The 23992-nt window shown below is 43.7% G+C and overlaps 1 long non-coding RNA gene across 1 annotated transcript in view; it reads right to left on the bottom strand.

The window, feature by feature from the left end:
* Window positions 1-23458, bottom strand: part of LOC141577452 (uncharacterized) — a 34502-nt gene extending 11044 nt beyond the window's left edge. Inside the window, exon 1 of the long non-coding RNA XR_012506363.1 lies at window positions 23393-23458. This is a non-coding gene — a long non-coding RNA (uncharacterized LOC141577452). The remainder of the gene's footprint in view (window positions 1-23392) is intronic.
* Between the last annotated feature and the right edge of the window lie 534 nt (window positions 23459-23992).

The following is a 23992-nucleotide window of genomic DNA, read 5'->3' as shown; positions in this document are numbered from 1 at the left end:
TAGAAATAGAACACATGCATAATTTTAAATATTCTAGTTGCTTTATTTTAAACCTTGAAAAGAAAGATGAATTTAATGATACATTTGACTTAACCGAATATATTGCAAAATATTTCAACATGTAATTCATATTTCAAAAATTGATTTTTTTTTTATACAAAAGTCTTCAAAAAGCAGTATGCATGTTACACGTGGAGCACATCTCAGTGCAGACCAGCCCCATTTCAAGAGCTCCTTGGTCACGTGCGGCGACCATATCGGACGGCACAGCTCTGAACTCCGGTTCTCAGACTCCAGCTGCATCAGAATCACCAGCAGGGCCTGTTAAACCCCAGACCGCTGCCTCTGCCCGCCGGAGTGTTTTATTCATTACATCTGGGGTGAGCCTGCGAGTCTGCGTTTCTGGCGGGTTCACAGGCGATGCTGATGCTGGCCTCTGGACCGCACTTTGAGAACGACTATTCTAGATCAGAGATGATAAACTGGTAGCCACAGGCTGCAGCCAGCTGGAAGACCATTTTATTTGGATCACACAGTATTTTAGAAAAAAAACTAAGTAATTACCAACATCAAAAAAATAGCTAGATTTCTCATAAATATCTAGACTCCAAACTTCTGTTGAAAAATTTCTATCTATGATTACACAGGGCTGTATTTCTGCCCGGCAATAAGCCGCAGGAGCCAAATCACAAGGCCCCGCTCCTGAGAGGTCGTGCAGGGCCGCGTCACTCCCTCACAGCCCGGAGGCGCTGCCGCAGCGGAGCTGGCACCCCCACCCCCAGACCTCCTGGACCTGTCCCGGTACCTAGGTGCACCGAGCTCCCCCTGCCTCTGTGACTTCGTACAAGTGGGTCTCTCTGCCTGGAGCACCCTTACCAACACCACCGCGCCAACCTGGCTAAGTTCCCTTACCCTGCAGGCCTCAGCCGAGATGCCACTCTCTCCAGAAAGCCTGCTCTGCTCTCCCCAAGACTCAGTGTCCTCTTCTGTGTGCCCTCGGAGAAGCCTTGCTTCTCCCATCAGAACAGGCACAGAGTACTGTCATTTCCCACTAGCTTACCTGCCTTGCCCATCATCCTACGAGTTTTCTGAGGGAAGGAATCCATTTCTTTCTTATTCACCACTGTCTGCATAGTGCCTAGTCCAGTATCAGATGGCACACAGCTGGCGTTCAGTAAATATCCGTTGAATGAACGCAGACAGGAAACAAATGGTCTTCAGAATAATACTTCCCAGCCTTTGACTTTCCCCTAGATGTGGGTGCAGTGGTATCTTAGCTTTATTCCCATTCTAGACGTAGCGAGCACAAAAAAGCAAATTGTACATTTTAATCAGTTTTCTCTTAAAACTGCAGTGCAAAAAGAAAAGTAAATTCTAACTCCTTAATTACTTAAAATGCTCCACTAGCCTGAGCTTTATTTCACCCTGCTCAGTACGGACAGTCAGAAATAATGAGATGAAACACAACACAATGACATTACCAACTTCCAGGCTCCTGCTCAACTTACCACCTGTCCTGTGTTATCAGCTGCAGTGTGTCAGCATTTCACTGGTTTAAAACAAACAGAAAATTCCTTCATCAGATTAAAAAGCCAGTATTGTTTTAGCGACTCCTGAAATCTGACACTAAAAGTTTACAGGAGAGACAAGAAAGAGGAGAGAGGTAGTTATTCCATATTCGCACCAGCCAGTGCACTGGGCGTTTAGGAAGCCACAGATATAAAAGGTAGAAATTCCATCCTTAAAGAATCCATCATTGAGTAGAGAAGATAAGTCATGGACACAAATAAACGTGACATATGACAGGACAAGTGTCATTTGACAGGTGGAGAATGTCATATAAGAATTACGAGGGAAAAAGTTCTTCCAGCTTGGGGTGAGATCTGGAAATCTTGCCCGCCGTAGGTCACATGTGACCTGATCTTGCATTAAGATTTAAAAGATCTATGTTCTTCAACAAATCCTATTTCCTCTCAAGTACATTTAAAAATACATTTAAATAAAATACACTTCAACCTCTTTTTCAAAATGTGTAAAATATGAAAAAGTAGGTTCACTTAAGATAAAAAAGTATGAAGACCCCGAAGAGCAGGATTTTAGACTTGGCTTCACCAAGAGCTAGCCTGCAACCTTCAGAAGTTTCTTAACTTTATGGACCTGGGTTTTCTCATCTGTAAACTAAGTGGATAGTAAATGATCTCTAAAGTCTTTTCTGCCACTAGCTTTCAATGAGTGTCTAAATTCTAATCCTTTATGCTGATTAGACTTCTGTGCTTAAAAGCAATTAGCTTTGCTATGTGCTTCACAATAAATTCAGGCTTCGCAATTCTTCATTATGCACAGAGGCAGTCATGTCTTATTGCTTAGGAGACAAATGAATTGTCAATTTTATATGAAGAAAATGATTAGAGATTATGTGTCTGGAGGGGAAGAGTAACTCTTACATTCAAAAGTGAAATAATGACTTCAGAAGTTCTTGAAATGTTCTTTGGAGTCAGATAATTAAAGAAGGAAGAGTGCATGACTAGGTTCCCAGATGCAGTAGAAACAGGCAATGCATATCATTAAATAGGTGGTACCTCATTAGTCCTGACCAGGTGAAAGCAGCAGGAGGAACATGCTGATACACTTTGTCCATTTATTAAATCCTTGGAAGAGGCGCTCTGCTGTCAGGGAAGCCTGCTAACGAGCACGACCAGAATTCGCATCCTTCCCGGTTTACTTAACACCTATTTGTCAGTGAGGATATTTGCTTTGAAGCAGTGTACAGGGTCAAGCAATGAGATGAAAACAGGTCAAAGCTACTGTGACTAGTCATAACCATGGTCTGTTTATGCTGCATGTGTGTAGAAGGGAAAAAACCTGGCAGTCAAGTTCTCACTGCAAACTCCTAACACCACTTTGAGGCCTGCAACGTGCCAGTGTGAAAAGCATGAAAGAAGCAGGTAGATGGAAAATCGGTAGGAAAGCCCCTACTTCACGTCCCTGACCACTGGCATTTCACTTAACATGGCTATAAACCAAGTGGTATCCAGTGACACCTTACGGAGATGGAGTTACGCCCACACACACCAGAATGACTCTCCAAGAAGCCAGCCTGTGGACGTAAGAAACCTCAGTCTGATCTGTGATGGGTAAGGGTCCATCGAGGATTGGGTACAGCTCAGTGGGAGAGCACATGCTTAGCTTGCACCAGCTCCTGCATTCAATCCCTATTACCTCCATTAAATAAATAAATACATAAATAAATAAAAAATTTTTAAAAGTGGGAAAGAGAGTTGCTTTGCTGAACTTTGTGAACACAGGAAAGATTCTGAAACAGCAGGACACCTAAAGCGGTACTGACGTTTCAGTGTCTTGCCTTTGCAGCTGCGGTATAAATACAGTCTTCTCTCTGATCCATGGAATGAAAACAAAGCAAATGCAAGAGGAAGTACACAGCTCTGGGAACACCCCGGGCCTCGGCTCCCTGTTCATCCAAGTTCAAGCACTGGTTTAGCTGCCTCACAATAGGTCTGGCAGTCAAAGCAGCCACGGCCAAGAGGGTGGAGGCCAGCAGTAAACACGGTCTGGGGATTTGGAGAAACAGGACCAGGACATCAAAGGGCTTGCACTGCCTGGAACTGACCTTAGGAGAGCTTGCCCACCAAGAAAGTAAAGAAAGCTAAGGTACAAAACAGGAGGAGACAGGGTCACAGAGGTCACCCAAGGTCATAAAACGAGTGAGTGACCTCAAACGCACTGTCCCACCTTCTGACTGGGTTCACTGGATAAAGACGGGCAGGGATTTTATTTTACTTGGAAGAGAGAGTGGCGTGGCGAGATCTGGAGCCACACAGACATGACTGCTTCTCAGGGAACTGTGTGGGGACGTGGGGGATGCACTCCAGGTGCCTGGCCCGTGGGTGACACCCAATGAGTATTAGTTTTCTCACCACCACATCCCCAACCTCTCTGTCCAATGGCAAACCTTACTGATAAATGTCTTCCATTTTCACTACAAGGTGCAAGAATAATCTTTCTTGACAATATATAAAGGCACATGGAAAAGACAAGCCACGTTTACTAGTTAGTAATGTATTGTTTTTTAAGCTTTTCACCCATTTTTCACCAAATGACAATACCCGCCTACTTTATTTTCGCTTACTCTGTAACTAGGCACAAGTCCAAGTGTTGTTCTAGAATGACCTCGAAATGAGCCTACCAGGCAGCGTATTATGCTTTCTATTTTTCATGTGAGGACAGCAGGCACGGAGGGTTAAACAACTCACCCAAGGTCACTCGGGAAGCGGCAGAGCCAGGACTCACGCCGACAGCGTGGTGCCCGAGCCCTACCCTGTTGGTAATCCCTCTGCAAGGCCGCCTGCCAACATGCACATGTCCTCCTTTATTAAGTGCACAGAACGCAGATCTAAGACATTATTAATCAGGCTAGAATCAACAGAAGCACAGAAAACACCGAAGCTCACTTATTATCAACTTTAGAGACTAATTAAAATTTATCCTGGGGAACTACTATTTCAGAGTAATTACAGATCCTCAGTGATACAATAAATTAATTGGCCTGTAGCTGTCAACGTGTCCCTCCTTTCACCAGATGCATACACTTCCACAAATGAGCCTCAAAAGAAGCCAGACTTCCCTGAATCACGTGGTCCCACGTATTATCATTTCTTCAACAAGAATTATTTTGCCCCTGATATAAACAGAGTATTGTGTAAGGCATGATTACACATGGAGGAAGCAAAAATAAATAGGAAATATGACCATGTCCAAAATACTGAGAAACCTATGATAATTACTACACCCAACACAATAAATGGAATAAAATTAAATATCTCTATCTTGCTATATTTTTTGGTTCAGTTCAGCACAGCAAGTATCAAAGAAATTGAAGGGGAAGTTTATTCTGTTTAAGAAAATAACCTTCAAGTAGCCTTAAGCACTTTAGAAGCATCATTTAAACATAGTAACAGACATCTTGGTTATTAATGGTATTCAATATTAATATTATGGTTGCTCCATATGAGATAGCTCATATGTGGAATCTACAAAAAGAACATAAATACAAAACAGAAACAGACTCATAGATGTAAAATACAAACTTGTGGTTGCCAAGGGGGCTAGGGCTGGGAAGGGACAGACTGGGAGTTCAAAATTTGTAGATACTGACAGGCATATGTAGAATAGATAAACAATATTATACTGCATAGCACAGGGAAATATATACAAGATCTTGTGGTAGCTCACATTGAAAAAAAATGTGACAATGAATATATGTATTTTCATGTATAACTGAAAAATTATGCTCTACACTGGAATTTGACACAACATTGTAAAATGACTATAACTCAATTAAACAATGTTAAAAAAAATATTATGGTTGCTCCTAGGTGCCCATCAATAGATGAATGGATAAAGAAGATATGGTGTGTGTATAAAATGGAATATTACTCAGCCATAAAAATGAAATAATGCCATTTGCAGCAACATGGATGGACCTACAGATTATCATACTAAATGAAGTAAGTCAGACAAAGAAAGACATATATCGCTTATATGTGGAATCTAAAAAAATACAAATGAACTTATTTACGAAACAGAAACTGACTCACAGACGTAGAACACACACTTACGGTTACCAAAGGGGAAGATGGCAGGGGAGGGATAAATTGAGTGTATAGGATTAACAGATACACACTACTACATATAAAACAGATAAACAACAAGGCTTTACTGTATAGCATAGACAACTATATTCAATAGTTTGCAATAAGCTATAATGGAAAAGAATTGAAAGGTACAGACGTATACTTATATATGCATAACTGAATCACTTTGCTGTATACCTGAAACTGACAAAATATTGTAAGCCAACTATACTTCAATAAAAAAGAGGAAAAAATACTATGTCTGCTATATTTTTGGGTGTCTGGCCAGTCCATCCCTCTTTATCGGGAATTTCCCTTTTACCTCACACCCCCAGAGCGGCCATCCCTCTGGCCATGGCCAACTGGATCGACACATAGACTCAGCAGAGCCAATTTAATTCTCCTTCCCTTGGGAATTTGAAGTAGAAACAAAACGACCACATATAAGTATTCCTGGAGTTGGGCTAATAACAGAACCAAAAAATGAGAAAACAGAGAATCTGAAGTAAGAGAAGGAGCAGATGCCCATGGAGGTTCAGGGACGAGCGATCAGACAGACTCTGGAGACCCTCAGAATCCCTAACTTCATAGTTTCAGTACCTATGTGACCTGTGTGAGGACACAAAGACCTCAGGTTCATAGCTTTAAAAAAAACCCACTTAGTTAATTATATGAATTGCATTGCCCAAAGAAAGCAGGGAACTATTCTCAGATTATCACGTGGTCAGGAGGGACAAAGGTCTTAGAAGTGCTCAGGTAGAGGGGAGAACTTAGGTTACTCTGCTTGGACGGGGAAGGCAGGACTTGAGGTGACAAGTTCGCACATTTAAAAAGGGCTATTGCAACAGCTGCATTAATATATTATAGATCTTTCATTTTGTTGAGAGTTTTTACTTCTTTCTCTACTGACATGGAGCACAGACTTGTGACAGATGGTTCAGTTTCTTTCCCTACCTTGGTTATTAGTCCTAACACGTTCAATAAGATCAGCTCTTGCAGTTCTCCATTAAGTTCCTCGCGATCATCGTTTGCGTTCTCCCAGAAGTAGACCTGAGACGAAGATCTGAGTACAAGCAGTCTGGGAGGGAATCCCAAGAAGCACTGGCAGGAGAGTGGGAACGCAGCAAAGAAGGGAAGAAAGTCAGTACGATGTGTATTAGTGAGCAGGTGACTGCTATGGGCCCCTGGGGTGCAATCCCAATGGGGAACCTCTAGGAGATGACGCCAAACACACCTCGGAGTTGTCCTATCAGAAGAGCGAGGAGCTGAGGTATTTACCCACCAACTCTTGCCTGACGTCGTTTGAGGCTCCTCTGCAGAAATCGTCACCTTCTCAACACTGTTCTGCAGCCAGAGAAAGCCCTCAGATGGACTTGCAGTAAGAAACCATCAGCACGGAGGGATCAGTGAGGGCTGCGGGATGTGGGAAGGGCACCAAGAGCATCAGTCATACTCAGCCACGCCTCTTTATTTAAGCTAGAGTGAGTCCCTTTTTCGCAACCAAGAAGTCTCCCGCTAAGACGGTTCCACTAGGAAAGCCTTTGGTAGCTGAGTTTAACTCATGATGTTTCTTTAAAGAAATAAATCTGCACTTCAAAAAACATGTCTTTCATGCATTCTAATTGGCCTCCCCTCTCCCAAGCCCCCACTGTCTGAATTAGTGTTGCTTTATTACATTACTGAAAGTTGATTCTACATTGTAAAAATTTTAATAAAAAGTTACAGGAAGGGAACTGCAATTGGACCTAAATCTAATGGACCTGACAGTTTCCTTCAGCAGCAAAGCCTCCTTGCATGAATTCTTTACAGGCCGGTGGCAGTTCTGTGTCATGAATTAGGAGAGCTGCACAGGCCATCCACCTCCCACACTAAGAATTAATGGCAGCGCAAAACCAGACAGAGATGGCCAGACATGTGATACGCAAAGTCGCTTAATGTTTACTCTAAAAAAACAGCAAGAGGGATCAAAGTCAGGGAGAAAAATAGTCCATTTTCCCAGACTGAAAAGTGGAACTGACTCAAAAGGGCAAGGCTCAAGTGTCAATAATTTATAATCCTACCTCAGCGTCACTTGCCGCGACAATGTGAGTCATCACTTAACACTGCTATGTGTTATCAAAGACGCACGTTAACCCAACTGTAGGATCAAACGAAAGATTTTTATAAGTTATAGAATAACGACATAACTCAAGACCATGCAGAGTGAAGGCTAAGAATTACCAGGGCGTGGCCCACTGTTTGGAGCCAAGGGGCCTAACAATGTATTTGTTGTCTGGCTGAATGAGTGAATGACACGCGCTAGTCTTCCCGCCTAGGGAATTTCAATTGTAGCAAAAATGAATAATGCTAAAAAAAAAAAAAAAACTCCTCTATGACATCTTTTGGAAAACAATTGTCTTACACTATTTTAATTCACTTAAGTAAAATTTTCAAGAATCTGTGGATTGAGATGGACCTCAGAGTACCGTGGGAACAGTGCATACAGAGCACAGAAGCTAGCAGCAGATAAAGGGCTAGGCAGAAACTTAGGAGCCAGAAACACTCTGCCTCTAGTTACGTGGGTGACCTTAGATGCGTCACGTCCTCTGTCTGTGGTACTAACTGAGCTCCACTGATCCTGACAGTTTTGCTCTGTCATGCTGGGTGTCACCAGTTCAACCCTTTACATCATTTTAGAAGAGGCAAGCATCACATATTACAGCGATGATCCAGATATGGAAGGCTCCAGTGCCCAAAGCTTAGCACGGACAACCTGAACCCATAGGGTAAGAAGACTGCCCCTCTGCTTCTGGCCTTGTCCTGAGGTGAGGCTCCCGAGCCAACAGAGACTCGAGAGTCATCCAGACAGTCTTCCCGCAGAGAAGACGCCTGGAGGTAGAGGCTCCGGTGCCTTCCACCTCACCTTGCTCCGGCCAGCCTCCAGGCTTCCAGTCGTGGCTCCCAAGCTGGGGAACAGGACGCTCTAGCTAAGCCAGTCCATCCATCATTTTTGAATAGGTTGACAGCCAGAAGTGGGTGAGAAACCACAATATTCAAACTTGAAGCAAGTTCCCTCTTTTTCTGGAAGCCAAATCTTGAATTCACCTCTGGGGGCCTGTGGTGATTTTGGTGAGGGAATGGAAGGGATGGGGAAGATGGCTTTTGAGCCTTTCTGTCTTTATAGAGCTAAAACCAGTGCAGTTTGAGACTGGGAGGAGGTCAATGTCCTCTCCACATCATACTGGAAAATTCTGTCTGTGGCAGAACTGCAGAACTGAAATACTTTTCCTTCACTTAAAAAATACAGTATGTTTTACAGCACTTTTAGATTCACAGCAAAACTGAGACGGTACAGAGATTTTCCATGTGCTCTCCGCCCCACACACGCACTGCCTCCCCCATTATCAACATCCCCCACCAGAGTGGGACATATCCTGTAACTGATGACCTACACTGGCACATCATTATCACCCAAAGTCCATAATTTACATCAGGGTTCATTCCTGGTGTTATACATTCTATGGGTTTTGACAAACATAAAATGACATGTATCTACCATCACACATAATAACTTAACTGCCCTAAAACTTTTCTATGTTTGCCTATTCTTCCCTCCCCCCTTCTTAACCCCTGGCAACCACCAATATTTTTACTGTCTCCATAGTTTTGCCTTTTTCAGAATGTCATAAGTTGGAACCATACAGTAGGTAGCATTTTCAGATTGGCTTCTTTCACTTAGTAATATGCATCTGAGTTTCCTCAATGTCTTTCATAGCTCGATAGCTCATTTAGTTTTAGCACTGAATACTATTCCTTTGTTTGGATGTCCCACAGTTTATCCATTCATCTACTGAAGGACATCTTAGTTGCTTATGAATAAAGTTAGTATAAGTGGCTAAAAATATCCATGTGAAAGTTTTGTGTGGATCTAAGTTTTTGACTCTTTTGGGTAAAAACCAACGAGTACAATTGCTGGATCAGATGGTAAGTCTGTTTAATTTCATAAGAAAATGCTAAACTGTCTTCCAAAGTGTCTGTTCCATTTTGCATTCTTACCCAGTAATGAAGCAGAATTCCTGCTGCTTCACATCCTTGCCAGCTTGTGGTGTTGTCAGTGGTCTAAATTTTGGCCATTCTAATAGGTATAGAGTGGTATCTCATTTTTTTAACTTGAAATACTTTACGTGTCAATTTCTGGTGTACAGCATAATGCTTTAGCCACATAAATACATACATATATTTGTTTTCATTATAGGGCACTACAAAATATTGAATATAGTTCCCTGTGCTATACAGAAGAAATTTGTTGTTCATCTATTTTATATATAGTAGTTAGTATTTACGAATCTCCAACAGCTTAAATGATGAACAAGACATTCGAAAAATAGGAGGTCTCTTTAAATCCATGCCCTTTATAATGAAATTATTCTGTATGATACTATAGTGGTGGCTACACGTCATTATGCATTTGTCAAAACCCATAGAATGTACAACATCAAGAGTGAACCCTAATGTAAACCATGGACTTTGGTTGATAATCGTGTACCGATGTTGGTTCATCGTTTGTACCAAATATGCCACACTGATGAGGGATGTTGAGGGTAGAAGAGTATATATGTGTGGGTGGGGAGGGCTGTGTGCGAACTCTGTATTTTCTTCTCAATTCTGTTGTGAACCTGAAACTGCTCTAAAAGAATAAAGTCTACTAAAAAAAAAAAAATCCAACATCCTTTATTGTTGGCAGCACAGCCCTAACGGGAATCCCATTTCTTACGGGCTTTTCGTCCAAAGACCTTCCTACTGAAGCTGCTAATATGTCGCACACCAACGCCTGAGCCCGACTTATTACTCTTACAGCCACATCTCTTACAGCTGTCTGTAGTACCCACGTTATCTTCTACACGCTCCTAGGACAACCTCGCTTTTCCACATTCATTTTTATTAATGAAAACAACCCCCTCCTCATTAACTCCATTAAATATTTATTAATTGGAAGCACCTTTGCTGGGTTCCTTATCTCAAACAGCATTCCCCCAACAACAATCCTACAAATAACTGTACCCCACTATCTAAACCTAACCGCTCCAGCAGCGACCATTCTAGGCTTCATCTTAGCAAAAGAAATAAATCTTATGACACAAAATCTAAAATTCAATTATCCTTCAAAATTATTTAAGTTTTCTAACCTCTTAGGATATTTCCCCACTATTATACTCCACCTTCTACCATACTTAAATCTTTCAGCAAGTCAAAAGTCAGCACCCCTACTAATAGATACAATCTGACTTGAAAATATCCCACCAAAATCTTCTGCCCGAGTGCACATGAAATTCCCTATGTCAGCATCAGACCAAAAAGGCTGAATTAAACTGTATTTCCTCTCTTTCCTCATTACTCTTGTCCCAAGTACGGCTCTATTTAATTACCAGGAGAAATCTCCATAATAACAGCTATGCCAAGAAGCAAAGACCAACCAGTAACAATTACTAATCAAGTCCCCTAACTACATAGCACAGCGATTCCTATCGCTGCCTCACTAGAAAGTCCAGAATCACCTTTATCACACATAACTCAACTCCCCAGACCATTCAACTTAAAAACACACTCCACTTCCTCGTCCTTTAATACGGAAAAGAATATAATCAATTCCATCATTAAACCTAAAAGAAACACCCCTAGCACAAAGTCTTATCAGAAACTCAAACTTCAGGATATTGCTCTGTAGCCATAGCCTTTGTACAGCCAAATACCACCAACATCCCACCCAAATAAATCAAAAACACCATTAAGCCTAAAAATGATCCACCAAAACTCAACACAATACTACAACCAACCTTACCACTCACAATCAAACCAAGCTCACCATAAATAGAAGGTTTTGAAGAAAAACCAACAAAACTAATTACAAAAATGATACTTAAAATAAACACAATGTATGTTATCATTATTCTTATATGGAGGTCAATCATGGCCAATGACATGAAACATCATCGTTGTAATTCAACTACAAGAACACTAATGACCAACGTCCGAAAATTGCACCCACTATTCAAAATTATTAACAGCGCATTCATTGACCTCCCTGCCCCATCAAACATCTCATCCCGATTGAATTTCGTCTCTTTACTAGGAATCTGTTTAATTATACAAATGCTAACAGGACTATTCCTAGCAATGCACTACACATCAGACACAGAAACCGCCTTTTCATCCGTCACACACACCTGCCGAGATGTGAACTACGGCTGAATCATCAGATAGCTGCACTCAAATGGAGCCTCCACATTTTTCATCTGCCTATACATTCACATGTTTAGGTTTATTTCTGGGCTCTCCATGCTGTTCCATTGATCTCTATGTCTGTTTTGGGGCCAATACCACGTTATTTTGATTATTGTAGCTCTGTAGTATTGTCTGAAGTCTGGGAGGGTTATTCCTCCAGATTCATTTCTTTTTCTTCAGTATTGTTTTGGCATTTCTGGATCTTCTGGGATTCTACATAAATTTTAGGATTATTTGTTCTAGTTTTGTGAAAAATGTCCTGGGTAATTTGATAGGGATCGCATTAAATCTGTAGATTGCTTTGGGCAGTATGGCCATTTTAACAACATTAATTCTTCCAATCCAAGAGTACCATTTCTCTCATTTCCTAGATTCCTGTCTGACTTATACTGTTTCCATTCCTGGTTTATGCCATATTCCCCCCACCCCCGCCACAGGGCATTTGCACATGCTGCTCCATTTGTTTACAGGGCTAGCCCTCCCCTCTTTAAGCAGAACCTCCTGCTCAACCTTGAGATGTCAGTTCAAAACTCACATTCTCAGAAAGCCTTCCCCAACTCACCTGACAAAGTGACACACCCCTGCTAACCCACGACACATACTCACAGGACTGCACACCTTCTTTGTGGCATTTCACACAGTAGCAATTTTTAAATTTTTACTTACTCATGTCAAAGTAACACATGAAATTGCTTTGAATAAACCTAACACAAAGCCATACTTGAAAATTCAGCTTCATGGTTTTTCACACAATGCATACATCCGTTTGTGTTCAAGGTCAAGAAACATCATTCCCAGCATCCTAGAAGCCCCTCCTTTCCAGTGATTATACCTCCCCAAGGGTAGCGACTGTTTTGATTTATAACACCTAAGTGCAGTTTAGTTTTTAAAAATTCCTGTAATTCACATCAGGCATGAGGCCCCCCGGGTCTCTTCCCACAGTGAGCTTGGTACGTGTCCTCTTACCCCTTTTTGGACACATGTAGACACGTAAATGATGTACGTGTGGAAATGTATAGTTTCATTTTGTCATCACGCCACAATTTCACATCTGTGTGACAATTTAATTTTCCATTTCTGCCACTGAACTTTCACTTCCACAACGACTAAGCCAATGGCAGTATCTGGTCCTCGCTTTCTCCCCAGGACCTGGTGCAGACCCGGCACACAGTGTACACGCCATAAATGTGGTGAGTGTGTGAAGGGTTGTGCCCGTTGCTGGGGCCGCCAGAGATAAGAAGACAGACAGTTTCACTGTCCCCGCTCTCCTCCAGCTAATACAGTGTAGCTGCCATAATCTGTCTTAAACCCTCCCAGAAGTGATGTTCTAAAGCCGCAGTCCCTGTCCTTCCTCTCAGAGACAGCCCACACCTCAGAGAGCTCTTCCCTGCTGACTGACACATCTGCCCTGGGCCAGCTAAGGGGCCTTTCCCTGACTTCCCCATGCTCTCCACCCACTTCCCCTGGGCCTAGGCCCCCCAGCCCAGGCCTGCTGTGTGAGGGCTTCTGCCTTCATCCTGCAAAGCTCAACACAACCCCTGGAATTAGCTAGTGAGACCAATGTGGTGGAAAGGGCTTTGTGCTTGGAGGTCAGAAGACACGGGTTCAAGTCTTAATGTTTTCACTTTCTGGCTGACCCTGGTCAAATTGCTCCGCCTGTCTGGGCCTAAGTTTCCACATTTGTCAAAGGAAGGGGCTGAATTGACAAAAATTCTAGTGTTCCTTTTTAGCTCTAACATTATGAAGGTAACCTACGCTTAAAAGTAGACAGCTCGTCTCTCTATAGACAGCCCTAAGTCCCAGCAATGATTTAATGTCCCCAAGGGAGGCTGAACGCTTCTGAAACCCTGTTTGGTTTCTTCATTACACAGGTCGGTCCCACCCCAACCCTACACTTCCATAAGACAGACCGCAAATAGCAGCAGAAAGCGGGCAAACAGTTCTTCAGGAGGGTTGACTAGGGTGATCAATAATATCCTTGTGAGAGTACCAGCAAGTTGGGGCATCTTATTAAAAAGTGTCTTTAGAAAATCGTCTTTTGGGACATGACGACCTGATTTTTAGGGAAGGACTGGGTGCAAAGCCAGGGGTTTCTTGCCAAGGCAGCAAGTTTTTGACTCCCACTTGATGATTTAGGACTAAGAGAAAAGCAAAACAATAAGAGTTCTACATCCTTGTATGATTATATCAGGCTGGAACGAGGTCCATGGGAACTGAACCCACAGTCTGCAGATAAGGTTGGCCAGGCAGCACGCACTGGGGATTGACACACCACGAGAACTCCAGATTGCATACCTAGGCTGCTGGACATCTGGGAATCCAAGGGCCCCCCATTCAGAGTCATTCCAGCAAGTCTGGGGCTGCTCAAGTTCTCAGGATGAAGCATGACTCCCTGGGAGTGGGTCTGGCTTATTTCCGACCCTCCTCACTCCCTGAGACTCCGAGGACCCTCCAGGCTTTGGGGGCTGAGAACACAGGTCCTTCCTTATGAGTTCTGTAGTTCGTGGGCCATTTCAAGCTCAACTGTAAGTTACTGCCGAATTTCATTCTAACAGAAGCATTCAAATCAGATATCCTTGGCCCCATGTTATTCATCCTTTCCAAGAGGAAATTTTAAGTCACTTGTCCAATGTCACAGGACTAGGGCAGAACAGAATTAGGTTTCAACTCATGACGCAGGATGCTAAGCCTCACGATGTCAGCGACACCAAGGAGAGTTACCGGGGGCTGCAGCCTCCCCTTCCCCTGACCCTTTATTATGAGAACCGTCCAGGACACATGGTCAAGTCTGTCACTCAGGCTGCGCACTAACGACCAGCCTCACTCTGCTCCTCAGGGCCCCTTCTCCATCACAGAGCAGAACTGGGTACCCCTGGGGGGCGCCAAATCACCAGGCTCCTGTGGGCTTTGCCCAAGGCAGGAAACTTGATACTTACGCAATTCCTCTGACCTTTCCACCAAACAAAGTAACTGAGGGAGCTGGAAAGACCAGGCTTTGAGTGAAGGTGAGCATAAGGCCGAACACCTTGAGGGGTTTAGGGGGGAAGTTCAGGAAAGGGAGAGGGGATTTTTTTTTTTTTTTAACATTATCTTGTTCCAGAGCCCAGCACCGAGCCTAGCACATAGTAAGGGAGCGTGACTACACCAACAAGTCAGTGTGTGCGTGCATGAACCGATGTCGTGGGGAGACGCCCCTCAGAAGACATGGTCATTTTCCCCTCACCTTCAATTCGGCTCTATCATCCACTAACATGCTCAGGCAGCCCTTTCCTCACACATACAACTCGAAATTTAGCCTCCGAACACTGCAATCGCCATGAAACTTCTGGAAGAGAGCAGTTTGCAATCATCACCTCCAGTTTCTCATCATCATCGTCTTACTTGTTAACCTCCTAAGATGTGACTCGCTCCAAGAGAAGAGGACCGAGTATTATTCCTTTATTCCCAGTGCCTGACGCATACTTGATGACACGGAGGGGCTCTGCTTTGAGGCACCTCTGTGTCCTCCAAATGTGTTCCTCACGGAACTAGACCCCCTGCTTTGCAGTTTCCTCTACCACTGATACCTCAAGCTGTCAGGGTGAGGCCAGGGTGAAGCCCCAGGTAAGGGATAGACCTAGAAAGCATATTCTGTTCCATCTGAGGCCTGCTCTCCCCATGCCCCAACCTGGACTAATTCGGTTGAACTTGGAGTTGGCAACTGATCCAAGATCAATGTATGCGCAGTACCTTGTACAAGAGCCTGTGAGGTGGTCTGGACAAAGAAGCTCTCCCCACACAGGAATGAGGTGGGCCAATTAAATGCTCTCTCTTTCATGAAGTTGAATTTTAAAAGTATGGGAAGAACCAGAGGAGAGCAGAAGCTGAAAGGTCGTGAGAGTGAGTGGGGATCATGAATGAGCTTTGGAATGAGCCTATGTTGTGAGTAATGAGAACATTAAGAGTTGAAAGTTCTAATGGAGACAGAGGGAGATAAAGAAACATCACGGAAGCAGAAGTGAGAAATCATGGTATGAAAAGTAGAGAATCAGGGAATAGCTGAGTTTCATTTACGTTAGAATGTCAGTGTGGAGATCTATGAATGCCTAAGCCAATGAGACCTTGACAAGTAGACTTGGATCTAGAACGGACTGTTGCCAGTCACAGCTTAGGGGACTCAACTGCATGAAGGTCTCTCTGGTGATACACCAGGGAGATTCCAGTTTCCCTTTGGGCCAATCCTTTCAACTGAAATTTTCTAGGGAAACCTGTTACTGGAAAGCACACAAACTAACCCCAAGTGGCTTATGCAGGAGTAGATGATAGTCCTTTCGCAGACCTCTGATGGAAAAACTATTATTTCGGAGTGCTCAGAGAATTGTAACTGGTCCTTCCAACATCCCTGCACAGGACATAGGGCAGGTGGAATTTCCCCTTTTACAGAAGCACGGGAAAGTAACTTATCTAAGTTTGAAAGACCCAATGACAGCAGATGTCATGAGCCCTCAGGCCAATGTTCTCTTCACTAAACACTGATCTCAATGATGTTTGTCATTTCCTCGCCCAGTTCTTCCAGTTTCCCTCATTTATCTAGGAAAACTCAATTTCAAGGATGAGCTCAAGGAGCCCCAATACCATGGATATTAGGGAAATGGCAGAAAGAAGAACTGGAAAGTCTATTAGGGACTGACGTCATAACCCAAGGGTTACTTTGAGCCACTAGGGTACGATGAAGATGGTGGGTCTGCAGATACTGAAACAATTTACCCCAAGGAGAAAGGCATGTAGTCACTGCCGTCTTTGTGTATTCTGTGGTTTGTGAACATTAATACCAAAAAGGCAGAGTGAAGACCACTGCTACCCTGCTAGACCACCTCCACCGTGTTGAGCCCACTAAATTTGAAAAACCACCTATCTTTGCTTTCTCATACTCCCTGCACATCATGTAGCGAGTAGATCTGATCTACTGAGCATCCACAGATGCTCAGCTGAGTGAACCAAATCCAGAGCAATAGTCAATCAACTGCTGCTTAAGTGGCTGCTTTTTCCAGAGAACTCCACTTTCTCTCCCAAGACTGGCAAGGCAAAGGTAGCATGACCTTCCTAAGAGATTTGAGATTTTGCTCAAAGGAAGAGCCTGCTGATTAAAATAAAGTCCAAAATCTTATTACAAGTGGAAAAGGCCTTTAGCTAAATGATTTAGATTCAGGGCTGCGCACTGGTACTTTCTCTGTAATGTACACACTCGCTGTCAGAGTCTGCTGGGCTTACCTGGAGGATGAGATAACCTCTAAAATTTAGCAAGAGCCAAGTCCTTTAATACCAAACCAAATCCAAAGCAGGATCTCCACGAGCAGGAGTTTCTTCCTTTCCCACACCCTCAAAACAACAGCCTGTATCTTGGAGACACCAGGGGTAGATTCTGGGAGAGGGCATTCTAACGACATCTATTAACTTCCAGCTTCTAAAATCTACTCCGAATAAGCCTGTAATCCAAATAAATACAGCATGCTGGCTATATTAAGTGGAGTTTCAGGTGTCCTAATTTCATCTTCCGACCAGGTTGCCACTTCTGAAAACTTAGGAAATTCCAGGTGCCTCATTGCTCTAGAGGCAGTGGGGAAAAAAAAAATTCTATATTCCATCTATTTAGAATAGATTCAAAAGAAACTTAAAAAATCACCGATTTTTTGCCCCTGTTTTACTACTGAGGATTCTAACCTGAAATGTATTTAGTTCACTAGCCTGGAGAGGACATGGAAAGGAGGTGGGTCCTTGGTCTCACCTCCTGCCAGCTTTGCTGCTCCAGAACCTTGCAGGCAATACTCTACAGTGGTTAAGTAAATAATCTGTGTTAGGTGGCCGAGGTCTGAAGCTCCTCTCTGCTGCTGCTTGCTAATTATGGAACCCTCATAAGAGGATGGGAAAACAAATTGAGTTAATGTGCTTTGAGTGCTTACAATAGTGTCTGGCTATGTGCTCACAGGATGCTAGCTAACATCACTGCTCCCTCAAAGGGCTCTTTCGAGGATTATGAGACGAGACCTACCAAAGGTTCAGCACAGCACCTGGCGCGTCATGCCCAGCAAGTGTGTTCTTAGGCTTTTATAGGAAGGGTGAGACAAAGGCTTTCTGGAGTCCAGACCATTTACTGATCGGGGGGAAACAGTACTGAAGATTGTTATTTCAAAGTGAGGATATTTTAAAGTATTTTATAATGGACATAGTATCAGACAAACAGTGATTACCAGAAAATCCTAGAATCTCCTTTCAAGAGTGTGTTTAAGGGAATTCCACAGCAATATCTGGCAACTGTCCTTCTGTTTAGCAGGGGAGTCCACACTAGCACTGGCACCTTGGCCATGTTGGTGAAGAATTATGACGACGTCCTTGGTAAGAAGGACTGGAGGATTCCCATCAGAGCCTGTGTTTCGGCTTTTAGCACTCAATGAATATTACCATGTTTAGTCAAGCGCATGTAATTCTCAAGCCAGAGGGAGGGGGTCATGTTATCAAGTCTGCCACCATAAAGTGCTGAGTTAACAGTCTCCCCTGGGTGCTACTGAAGTAGGTACCTGGACTAACCAAAGTCTAGCTACAGTGCAAACCAAGGTTTGGGAGCTCAAAGTGGGGAACACAAGGCCAGAGGCATGAGGTGCGTGACGACTTCTCTTTGTGTGGGCTTCACAGTACCCAGGTCACCCCCCCCTCACCCTCGCCAAGATCAATCTCACTGGAAAGAAAGATCCTCTTTCCCCAGAGTCCAGAAAATTCCCATAACCCACTCTCATGGGCCTGGCTGGAGCCATAGGCCGGTCCCTGAACCACACCTCTGAGGCCAGCTTCGTGTCAGAGTGATGTCAAATCAGTAATGACCAGCCTGGGTCATGCACCCACCTTGAAATCTGGGAGCATGGGGTGAGCCCCACCCAAACCACGTGAGCAGAAAGAAGAGGAGGGAGGATGCCCCAAGGAGAATCTGGGGACGGTTACTAAAATCTGAAAGGTTTATGGAGGTTGGGCAGATAAAACCCAACAGTTATCCATTCCACCTGGTTCTCCCACTGCTTGCTCTGTAGGAACTTGGTAAATCACTTGAACTCTGCAGGACAGTTTCCTCATCTATAAAATGAGAGACCTGGGCTAGGGTACATATAAGAATGCTCTGAAGGCCTTGTTAAAACACAGTTTCTTGGACTCCCTCCCCAGAGATTCTGATTCAGCAGGTATGAAGTAGGGCCCAAGCATCTGGCTTTCTATCAAATACCCATGTGATGCGGATGTGGCTAGGCTGGGGACCACACTTAGGGTAACACAGGACTGGATGATGCCTCAGTTCCTGTCAAGTAACAATGCTGTGAGTGATTGTAAGTCTTCATTCTGAGGCTCACAGCTAGGGATTCTGCTTCTGTTCCCAGTGTGTGAAGTGCAGAGTAAATTCAAGAACAGAATTACAAGAACAACAGGCCCGAATTCTCCACTTGGCTCCTGTCACTGGAGATACTGACCAAATCAGATCTGCCACTTTAGTGGACACTGATTCCAAGCAGGTCACAATGGCTGGAATGGGTGGGGTGAGAGCAGGAAAGGCCACTGCCTTCTTAATTCCAGAGCCCCCTTGGGAGAATGTTTGTCTACTTGGATCAAGATGATCAAAGGCACTACTCTTTATTCAAATCGTTGCCAGGGCAGCCCAAGGATATGAAGTTAAGGACACAAACCTCGGTGACAGGCAGACCTGAACTCTAGTACTCACTTGTCCACTCATTTAAAGACTATGTGACCTTGGCAAGGTTACTTTATCTCTCTCTTCCTTAGTTATAAAATTGGGTGTGCATAGGACCTGTCTGTGGGGTTGTTGTAATGACTAAAATAAACATGAGCTCCAACGTTCATAGCAGCACTATTTACAATAGCCAAGACATGGAAACAACGTAAATATCCATCAACAGATGACTGGATAAAGAAGTTATTTATCAATTATTTATACAATGGAATACTACTCAGCCATAAAAAATAATAAAATAATGCCATTTACAGCAACATGGATGGACCTGGAGATTGTCATTCTAAGTGAAGAAACAGAGAGAGAAAGAAAGCCAGAAAGAGAAAGAAAAATACCGTATGACATCACTTATATGTGGAATCGAAAAAAAAAAAAAAAAAGACAAATGAACTTATTTACAAAACAGAAACTGACTCACAGACATAGAAAACAAACTTATGGTTACCTAGGGGGAAGGGAGTGGGAAGGGATAAATTAGGAGTTCGAGATTTGTAGATACTGATATACATAAAATAGATAAACAACAAGTTCATGCTGTATAGCACAGGGAACTATAGTCAATATCCTGTAGTAACTTATGATGAAAAAGAATATGAAAATGAATATATGTATGTTCATGTATGACTGAAGCATTATGCTGTACACCAGAAATTGACACAACATTGTAAACTGACTATACTTCAATAAAAATATATATATATACAAAAAAAGAAGTTAAAAGAAGATATGCTAGGCTCAGATATTTTTCTCTTTAATTATGAAATCTTTTGGATACTTATTATGAAATAGTTTTAAAAATAAACAGTAAGGATTTAAAATAAAATAAATGAGATTCGGCGTAAGTAAAGAACTTAGCACAGTGCACGGAACATGTAAACCCAGAAAATGCTAGGCAGGCAACCCTTTACGTTCAAGTCCAAGATGGCCCTGTATACTCATAGCTGAGCTCCACTTAACAAGGTTCACTCGCATCCATCCTCAATTATTAACATCTTCTTAGTCAGAATGTCCTATTCCTTCCTCCCCCACAATTGCGTTTTCCCAGGGTATCTGGGTACAAGGTTCTGGGGCCATTGGAAAATGCTAGGTAAAAAGAAAGTTTTCTTTTCTGTGTGGCTCCTCAGAGTCTGAAGTACAGAAATTTGCACTGACAATCTCCAAGAGGGACATCTGTATTCAGTGGTTCCCAAACCTATTGGTCTATGAAACACTTTATTTCAAGGAACTCCTGCTAACACATATTAAATACTCTAACACTCTGCAGAATGCAGGCTGGGAAGCTTTTCTCTGGAGCTTCATCCTACCCACAGGTTCCATACTCTGATGCACAAGTGTGCTCAAAGATGTCCAACTGTTACCCTGAATGACAGGACAAGAGCTGTCATGATTAGCTGGCTAGCTCCATTTATTTCAATATGTTCACAAATGACGGTTAAGGTTCTATTTTGGCAACAATTTAGAAAATGACTTTTCAGCCAGAGGAGGTCAACATTTCAATACTAAGGTGCTAATCAGACTACACTCTGCTGTCCTTTGAGGCCAGGGTAGGATTTGGGGACATGGCGAGAACGTCCTTGTCCTTAGTAGGAGGAGAGGGGGAAAGCCTAGTTCTGAGAACATGGAAGGAAGTTAGTGGGAGCAGGTGACACTTGGCACAGGAGCAGGGAGGGGACGGCAGTGCCTCACCGGGCAGAGGGAGCAGCTCACCTGCTCTCCTGAGACCTGCTGTAGGAACTGGCTACATCTCTAGGAGGCTTTATCTCCCCCTCCCCAAATTATTAGCGTGTTCTAGGTCAACAGCCAACCTTAAGTGCAGCAAAAATGATAGCAGATTTACCTAAGTTATTAAAATGTGAAACTGACGATTCAATCAGGAGAGGAAGTGGCTGCCCTTTATCAAAGAGCACCCAATGCAATCTCTGACAAAATGAAATGCGGAGGACCCTTTGGCCAGTGACTCGAATTTGGAGTGCACTTTGAAAGTGCCCCGTCAGTGCACTTTCCCTGAGGTTGTGTGTGATTTGCTGAACGCTCTTAAGAACCTGAAATAAATTACAGCTGTGACAACCCATGAGCTTCTTGGTCTGTCCTGTGTGGGTCGGCTATCTGACCCAATTAAGACATGCTGAACTCTAAGGAGGCCACGAGAGGAGAAAACAGGCCCCTCGGAGGGGAAGAGACCATCATTAAAATGTCAGCCTGTGGGTCTTCTTGCCAGCAGCAAAGCTGGGACCGCCTGCCTCACCCCGCGTCCCCAGGCCCCAGCGCTGACCAGCTGGCCTGTGTGTCCTCTCTCCATTAGGACAGGGTTTGAAACACTCCACTACAGATGGGCTCGGGCCTGGGAGCCCTGCCACTTAGACTGGCTGAAATGCTTTGCTTGCATTTTTGAGAGTGTGGGACAGAAAGATGGTGCTTTTAAATTGCGAGAACTGGAAAGGTCTTCAAGGCCTCCTGGGAGACCCGACCAAGGGGGCCTCTGGCGGCAAACTGCATGTCGCCCCGGGCTGAGGTGACCAAGGGGCTCTTGGTTACGCCACTCCTTCAGCTGCCCCCTCCCTGTGTCTGGCTGGCTTTTCTCAGGCTCCCAGATGCACTCTCAAGACTGCGACTGCTGAGCCCAGGCTGGGCACTGACTGGCTTCTCTCCCCTCCGCAGCAGGGCTGCTCTGACCGGGGCGTCATGGCAGATTGTCCTACGAATCCTCAGCTCTCTGGTGTTCTGACAGCAGCTTCAGCTTAAAGAACTATCATTTCACTTCTCTGGGTCACTAAAGGGGAGTCCTAAAAGCCACTGCCACAGAGCTTCAGAGGGAAGAAGAAAGAGGTGAGGGCAGGAGGGCAAAGAAATACTGGGATGTTAGAAAGAAGAGTGTCAGCCCTGCTCCTCCAGATCATGGCAGGATTTGCTCGAGACGAACCAGAGAGGGAAATGGGAACTGGCCATTTCAGATGAGAGCTTAAGATGACACAGTTCTTAAAGAATGACATTGACATTTATAAGACATGTCACTCCACTCATCCGTCTGCCTCACCAACTGTGCAATATCCATCTCCTAGCATTGCTTTCCTCCAGGGGCGCGTGACTGGGAGCAGAGATCTGGGGACCAAGAGGCCCACTAAGGAGCCCATAGGTGCCTGCCTTCAATGGGCTTACATTAGAATCAAGAACCCAGTACTGATCAACACAGTGTTGGTAGACGAATAAAGAGCCCAGTGGTGACAGAGCTGCTCTGTGATCATTTCTTTTAACACTGAGAATGTCAGTGATTCAAAAAACCAAAAAGACAGTTCTAAACTGCAGTTCCTTGCTGGGGAGTGTATAGCTCAGTGGTAGAGCACATGCTTAGCAAATACAAGGTTCTGGGTTCAATCCCCAGTACCTCCAATAAAAATAAACAAACCCAATTACCTTCTCCCCCCAAAAAAACTTTTTGTAATTGCAATTCCTCAACTATGTACAATACTCAGTGTGCCTGACTATTTCTTACTTGGCTCCCATCTGATGGCTTGCCCACCTCTTCTCTTTTGTGGGGACAAGAATGCACATGTAGTGAAAACTGCCAGCTAAGACTTGTCAGCAGGAGGCTGTCAGTGTGAGCTCAGGGAGGGAAGAGCTGGTGTCTCATTCATCTGGGGGCTCCAGAGGCCAAGGTTAATGACAGAAATGTGGGCAACGAATAAATACTTGCTAAATGGCATTGGCTCACTCCTACCTTTCAGTTGTGCACACCTTTCGACTTTCACCAAACAGCTCTCCATATTGATTCTTCCTGGAAACCTGTGTGGCAGAGAAAATATTTTTCAATTTTTCAGAAGAAAGATGAAATCAAGGCACAGATGGGTTAAATGACTTGCTCAAGGTGACAGGGCAAGGGAGTGTCAGGGTGAACCCGCCATGGAAGACGGGAGGAGGCACTTAAGGGAACAGAGAGAACAATGAGACCTCCCAGGCCCTAATGTGTGTCCCTTCACTTACTTATAACCCTTTAAATTGGTATTGATTCAGAGCATCTCAAGAAATACCAAGTTTTTTCAGTTGTAAAGATGAAAATATATAATGATAAAGACCACTGTAGGTAACAGATGAGTAAATGCCCTCTCTCCATTAAAAATCACGCTAAGACTTTTATTAAACTGGTGAGTAGGGGAAGGGGTGGGTAGAGCTCAGTGGTAAAGCACATGCTTACTTAGCATGCAGGAGGTCCTGGGTTCAATCTCCAGTATCTTTATTAGAAATAAAATAAAATAAAAATATTTTTAAAAAATCCCTGGTAAGTAACAGAAAAACAATCAAACACTATCATAAAGCACAA

Source organism: Camelus bactrianus, chromosome 4 (genome assembly GCF_048773025.1).
Source record: "Camelus bactrianus isolate YW-2024 breed Bactrian camel chromosome 4, ASM4877302v1, whole genome shotgun sequence".
Taxonomy (NCBI): Eukaryota; Metazoa; Chordata; class Mammalia; order Artiodactyla; family Camelidae; genus Camelus; species Camelus bactrianus.
The sequence above is the reverse complement of the archived record's forward strand: the minus strand, read 5'-3'. Positions and strand labels throughout refer to the sequence as shown.